The sequence below is a fragment of the Syngnathus scovelli genome, chromosome 14 (assembly GCF_024217435.2).
Source record: "Syngnathus scovelli strain Florida chromosome 14, RoL_Ssco_1.2, whole genome shotgun sequence".
Taxonomy (NCBI): domain Eukaryota; kingdom Metazoa; phylum Chordata; class Actinopteri; order Syngnathiformes; family Syngnathidae; genus Syngnathus; species Syngnathus scovelli.
Genome location: NC_090860.1, coordinates 4,744,331 through 4,751,687, shown reverse-complemented (window position 1 = coordinate 4,751,687; position 7,357 = coordinate 4,744,331). Strand labels below are relative to the sequence as shown.

The following is a 7,357-nucleotide window of genomic DNA, read 5'->3' as shown; positions in this document are numbered from 1 at the left end:
CTGAAGGCAAAAAATGTGGGTTTGGTGGCTGCAGGCTGTTACAGGTAACCTGCATTATTTTGGGGTTCCCCATATGTCAATGCTGGTAGTGGTTTTGGTGGGGGCAGTCCCGGGGTTGTCTATTGAAATAATGGCAGTGAACTAGCCTGTGATATAAATCTAGGACAGTTTCGAGCTATGTGTCCATACTGATTACACATATAACATTGATAGTTTTGATATGGATTGTAATATACATAAAATTGATTTCTGTTGTTTGAAGTTTTACCTCTGCCTTTTCCACGGCACTGCACACGGCTCCCCTGGCATTTATAGTAAAAAGAGTTACTTTGCCGATCCTTAGTTTGTGTCAGTTGCAATCTTGAACCATCCTTCTCTTTTTTCTCAAGTTGTTCCTTCAACACTCGCAGCTGCATGTTTTTTATTTCTCGATCAAGGTCCTCATCCTGTTCATTTTCTTTCTCCTGCCTCTTATCACAGCGGTTTGAAAAATGGCACAAATGCTTTCCCCAGCTCTCCAGAGACAATGAGTCTGGGTCCACAATGCCGTCTAATGCATCCTGTATCTTTTTTGGTTGGGTTTTGTAAATTGCCTGCTTTATCAGAGACTGCAGTGTGCGCGACAAAGGATATTCACCCGTCTCAGCCTCCGGAGGCGAACACGTTCAAAATACTTGGCAGGGTTTTCCCGCTTCTCACGCCCTACTTTAACCATAGCCTTGGTAAAGGGCCGGGAAGGGTACATCAAGTAAAGTGCATCCCACACACGTTGTGGAATGGGGGAGAAAGTGTGCAGTGTTAGCCTGCCTCTCAAGAACCTGCAAATCTCCCGACGTCACATGCGCTAAAAGACATATACGTACATCTCCCAGTGCAGTGTTCGTGGGCAGAACCAGTTTACAAAAAGCCGCAGCCCATTTTGTTCCTCCTTGCGAAGGAGAGGGCAGCTGGCTACGTAACATATTAGCTTCAGTCAACGAAAGAGATTTATATTGTCTCGAGATTATTCTGCCCGTCCGATCAGTGGCTTTGACTAATGGGGCTTGGAAATGCCTGTTTTGGTCACCATCTCTTTTCACATTCATTGCTGTAGTAACAACTTGTGATGCACGTGTGTTAGATGCCGAAGGTTCACTTCTGTAGGCATCAGGCATGCTTGGCTTCATGGACGATGAAGGATACGCAGTGAAGCCAGCGCTAGGCTGTCCCTTATCACGTTTTTGTTGTTTTAATGGCGTACTAGTGGTGTCTGTATAAGTCTTATCTGGTTGTTTCAATGGCACAAAACAATCGGCAGGCGCCCGGTCCATCCTGTCTGTTATTACATCCTATACCACAAACACTTTCTCATCCGATCCTGTCTGTTATTACATCCTATACCACAAACACTTTCTCATCCGATGTACCTTCTTCTGTCACAATTTTGTAAATATCTCCTTTTCGGAGAGGACTAGTATTATCATCGCCACAATCTATGTTGCCTGTGACCGTTACTAAATCCTCGACAAACGGTGCATCTAGCTTCATACAATGTGGTCCCTCATCATCACTGTCATCTAGCCCAATGCAGGGCCTTCCACCCCCCCTTTTCTTTTGTCAACTCTCTCACTTTGTCACTTAGATGGCGTACCGTGTGAGTGTGAGTGCGATTGGTTGTCTGTCTCTGTGTGCCCTGCGATTGGCTGGCAACCAGTTCAGGGTGTCCCCCGCCTACTGCCCGATGACGGCTGGGATAGGCTCCAGCACGCCCGCGACCCCCGTGGGGACTAAGCGGTTCAGAAAATGGATGGATGGATGGATGTTCTTTGGTTCTTAACTCCTTTAAAATGGCCCTTCTGGCCTCCTTATTTGGGAGTTCGCCCTCTAGGGGACCAAGCCCTCCCAACTCTAATAATTTCTGTGTCTAAATCTGGCACTTTTCTTCATATGTTTTCTGGTATTCATGGGGATAATTTAATTTGAACAATCTCACAACATCAATTTTCTCCCCTAGCGTTCTCGTTCCACCTTCTGTCGCCGCCATTTTATGACTGCACTTGCAATCTCCCCTACACTATTTCCCAAGTCTTTCACTCAAAATTTACACCAAAGTAACGATATATATATATATATATATATACATTTTTAGTCAAAACAAAATCTCACATCATGATAACTTCAGTAAACAAATAAAATATTTGTTTGTGGCCGAACACAGTGGTCAATTATGACCTCACAACCACCAGAGCAACCACAGAGCAACAAAACTCAGCACTAAGTTGATTAGCTAGAGGTTAATTATAAACCCCACAAGGTCAAAATCGGACCTTACAATCACCACAGCAATCTCAAAAGAAAGTACTTGATTTTGATGTCATTAAGTGGCCACAGAGCTCTTTCAATTTAGCCAGACTTAACACGGTCATCCGTGACCTCACACAGTGGTCACAAGCGCCTTTTTTTGTCTTTCTTTTTTTTTTTCCTTCTCTACGTACTTAACCAGGTCCCACACAGTGACCTTTTGCGACCTCACACAGTGGACTCAGAGCTCTTTTAACTTAACCAGGTCCCACACAGTGACCTTCCGTGACCTCACACAGTAGACTCAGAGCTCTTTTAACTTAACCAGGTCCCACACAGTGACCTTCCGTGACCTCACACAGTAGACACAAGCTTTTTTAACTTGACCAGACTTCACACAGTGGCCTTGACCTCACACAGAAGTCACAAGCGCTTTCAAAAAACATAAACTTCGAACATTCTGGCATTTACCACAACTCACACTATTTTACATTACTTCAATATTTTTAGTAGTTTATAGCAGATATTTAACCATAAAACACAATCCTCGTTCTCCGAAATTTCAACAATCTACCCCCGTAGGGGTAGGCAGAAAATGTTCTTATCAAAAAGAAGGTATTCTGCTCACCTTATTTTTGGGCCCACTTGAATTGTTGAAATTTCCACGGGGATGTCGTGATGTCGAAAAACAGGATCAGCAAGCATAAGACCACGGGTCACGGCACCATCTGTTAGGTTCGTTCCCAGTTCTTTATCTTTAATGCTCGATATGCTAACAGTAATTACCAAGAGGCAGCCTTCACAGCTTAACTATTTAATGTATGCCAGAATGATCGATGCATAGCTGTGGAGCCCTTTCTGCGAGATGCGGAAGAAAGTCTAACTCCCAGCGCCAAGGTTCCTGCTCTTATACTACTCTGGGCCGCCTTCCTGCAAGGAGGCAACTCTGCCTAGCTTGTGTGATAATGTGTGACCTTGTAGTCTTAACTGAGAGCGACTTCTACATATGTGCAAAGAGTGTCAGAGTAGAGAAAGCTAATAAAGCAAGAGAAGGGTTACAGCATATCTTAAACTACCTAGCTAATCACATGTGCCAAAGAGGCCTATGCTAACAGCATCACAGTCAGAGGCGCAGTGAAATATGCATGAGTCACAATTTGTCCTATAGTATGTACTTCGTATTGATTAAAATTATTCATTATTTACTGTAGTTATTTGGAACAAAATGTTCACTTCTCTTTATCAAACAAATGCTTGGGCCTGAAAACAGTTTTTGTTCTTTGGTCTCAATGTCATGCATGTATAATAATGGTAAAAATAACCCCAAAGATTTCTACTTCACGGATTTCGCCAATCACAGTGTCAGGCAGGGAACAAGGCGGAGGACTCGGATGCAGAGTCTTTCTTTTCACGGATTTATTCCAACAAAAAGATGACCAAAAATACAACTCAAGGCGCCTCTTGCGAGGGAAACACTCGGCAAAAAGTCCAAACAAAAGCGTCGCACTCGGGCGAGACAAAAAGGGCTATGGGGAACAAGGCACTAACAAAAGGCGTCGCTCTGTGGCGAAACAGAAAGGAGGAATCTTACTAGGATTTCGGACGTCAAGGAATCGCTGGTGGTCGGGACGAGGCAAGACACACTGGCACAAGACAAGGGGAAGACACGGACTAAATACACACAAAAGGGCTGGGACGCAGGTGCTGACAATTAGCGTCAACCACACAGGTGCACACAATCGGGATCAGGGAATACAAGACAACAGAAACAGAGGAAGGAACCACGAACTGAAACGGAAGGGATGACAAAATAAAACAGGAAGTGAAGTTACGACACAGACAAGACAGAAATCCGGAAAAGAAACGTGACCGCATGACATAACCCCCCCCCCCAGGGCCGGATCCCAGACGGCCCAGGAGCCTCAGGGTGAACTGCATAAACGTCCTCAAATAGCCCCGGGTCCAAAATAAAACTAGGCGGCACCCATTGCCGCTCCTCAGGCCCATAACCCTCCCAGTCCACCAGGTACTGCCAGCCCCGGCCCCTTCTGCGCACGTCCAACAGTTCCTTCACCGTGTAGGCAGCCCCACTTCCTACCGTCCGCGGAGGCGGGGGCGGCGCAGGATCTGGCACCAACGGACTGTCCACAACCGGCTTGACCTTCCCGACGTGAAAGGTGGGGTGGACTGCAAGGGACCTGGGCAAGCGGAGACGCACCGCGGCCGGGTGCACGACCTTGGCGATGGGGAATGGACCCACAAAGCGAGGTGCCAGCTTCCTGGAGTCCCCCCGGTTGGGAAGATCCTTGGCGGACAGCCAAACACGTTGACCCCACCGGTACACGGGCGCCGGACGTCTCCTTCGGTCAGCCATCCGCTTGACACGGTCCCCCTGGCGGATCAGCGTGGCCCGCGCCGCCGACCAGACACGATGACAGCGGTGCACCAAGGTGTGGGCCGAGGTCACCGTCACCTCCGGCTCACTGTCAGGGAAGACCGGGGGCTGGTAACCATACACGCACTTGAACGGCGACATACCTGTAGCCGTGGTGGGCAGGGAATTATGGGCGTACTCCACCCAGGTGAGGTTCTTGCTCCACGAGGAGGGGTTTTGGGAAACAAGGCAGCGGAGACCCGTCTCCAACTGTTGGTTGATGCGTTCCGTTTGCCCGTTCGCCTCTGGATGGTAGCCCGATGTGAGACTCACAGTTGCCCCTATGAGCCTGCAAAATTCTTTCCAAAACCTGGATATGAATTGGGGACCCCTATCTGAAACAATGTCCTTAGGGAAACCATGAATCCTGAATATGTGGTCCATCATTACTGTTGCCGTTCGTTTAGCGGACGGCAACTTGGGCAGAGCGATAAAATGAGCCATCTTCGAGAACCTGTCTACAACAGTGAGTATGGTTGTTCGCCCATTTGAGGCTGGTAGCCCCGTGACGAAGTCCATGGAGATTTCGGCCCACGGACGCGATGGAATGGGGAGGGGTTGCAGCAAACCCATACGGGCGCCGTGGGAGTTCTTATTCCGGGCGCAGACGGGACAGGCTGAGACGTATTCCCTGACGTCTGCCCCCATGGAGGGCCACCAGAATCGCTGCTGGACGACAAACAGGGTTCTGCGCATGCCCGGATGACAGGAGAGTCTGGAGGTGTGAACCCAATGGACAACTTGGGACCGTAATTGATCGGGAACGAACAGTCTGTTCTCAGGGCATCCACTAGGGGGTGGTTCGTTGCCATTGGCCTGCCGCACCAGGTCTTCGATAGGCCAGGTCACTGCTCTTACCACGCAACGAGGAGGCAGAATGGGTTCGGGCTTCTTGACTTCCGGACCTGGGCTGTAGACACGGGAGAGCGCGTCAGGCTTGGTGTTTTTGGATCCCGGTCTGTAAGACAGAGTAAAGTTAAATCGGTTGAAAAAGAGCGACCAGCAGGCTTGGCGAGAATTCAATCTCTTGGCTGTCTTAATGTATTCCAAGTTTTTATGGTCTGTCCAGACCAGAAAAGGCTGCTGTGCTCCCTCCAACCAATGTCTCCATTCTTCCAAAGCCAGTTTTACCGCCAACAGTTCGCGATCTCCCACGTCGTAGTTTTGTTCGGCTGGCGTCAGCCGTCCGGACAGGAACGCGCACGGATGGAGCTTGTTGTCACTCTTGGCTCTCTGGGATAGAATGGCCCCTATCCCTTGATTGGAAGCGTCAACCTCCACCACAAACTGTCGTGACGGGTCGGGAAGCGTGAGGATAGGAGCGGAGCTGAAGCGGTTCTTCAGCTCCTGGAAGGCCGCCTCCGCTTCCGCCGACCAGCAGAATGGAACCTTAGGGGACGTTAGAGCATGCAAGGGAGCCGCGGTAGCACTGAAGCCTCTGATGAACCGCCTATAAAAATTAGCAAAGCCCAGGAATTGCTGCACTTTTTTGCGGGAGTCAGGGGTAGGCCATTCAGTTACCGCGCTCACTTTTGCCGGGTCCATCTTTACTTTGCCCGCGGCTATGATGAAACCGAGAAAAGATACAGTGTTTGTGTGGAATTCGCTTTTCTCGGCCTTAACGTACAGTTGGTGGTCAAGGAGGCGTCGCAGCACCGTCTCGACGTGAGACCTATGGGTCTCCAAATCCGGGGAATAAATCAGAATATCATCTAAATATACGTACACAAATTGATCCAAACATTCCCTCAGTACATCATTTATCATGGCCTGAAACACCGCAGGGGCATTGGTGAGACCAAATGGCATTACTAAGTATTCAAAGTGTCCTCGATGTGTGTTAAAACCCGTCTTCCATTCGTCCCCCTCGCGGATGCACACTAGGTGGTATGCGTTGCGCAGGTCTAACTTTGTGAACACCCGGGCTTGCTGTAATTGGTCGAACATGGTCGACATCAGGGGAAGAGGATACCGGTTTTTTATTGTGATCTGATTGAGGGGGCTGTAGTCAATACAGGGACGTAGGGTTCCGTCTTTTTTGCCCACAAAAAAGAACCCCGCACCCGCAGGCGACGATGACGGTCGAATCAACCCTGCTTGAAGAGAGGCGTCTATATAATCGTTTAGGGCCTGCTTTTCGGGGCCCGAAAGGGAATAAAGCCTCCCCTTGGGTATGGTTGAGCCCGGCAGAAGTTCAATGGCGCAATCATACGGGCGGTGGGGAGGTAGGGAGGTAGCCTTGGCCTTGCTGAATACCTCGGCCCATTGGTGGTAACACGCGGGAACCCCGGTCAAGTCTGGAGTTTCCGAGTCTGGAGCAGAAGGCACAGAGTGCGGGTTAGATTTGATACATGAATCTTGACATTAGGAGCCCCATCCCGTTATTTCCCCTGATCCCCAGTCTATAGCAGGGTTGTGGCGTTGAAGCCATGGATACCTGAGAATGAGGGGGTTCATTGGGGAGGTCACGACATGTAGTCGTATTTTCTCATGGTGGGGCCCAAAAGACAGCGAGACAGGTTCTGTTATGTGTGTTATCTCGAAAAGTGCCTGTCCATTGAGTGCCTTGGCGTTCACGGGAGTGTTCAGCAGTTAGGTTTTTATTCCCCATCGTCGAGGACATGCCCAGTCTATCAAACTTTC

The 7,357-nt window shown here is 49.1% G+C and overlaps 1 long non-coding RNA gene across 1 annotated transcript; it reads right to left on the bottom strand.

Moving 5' to 3' along the window:
* Window positions 1-3,681: 3,681 nt before the first annotated feature.
* LOC137840921 (uncharacterized) lies at window positions 3,682-5,401 on the bottom strand. Its single transcript, XR_011088096.1, has 2 exons — window positions 4,819-5,401; window positions 3,682-4,763 (listed from the first exon to the last, which is right to left on the bottom strand). It is a non-coding gene; the product is annotated as an uncharacterized lncRNA (long non-coding RNA).
* Window positions 5,402-7,357: the final 1,956 nt, after the last annotated feature.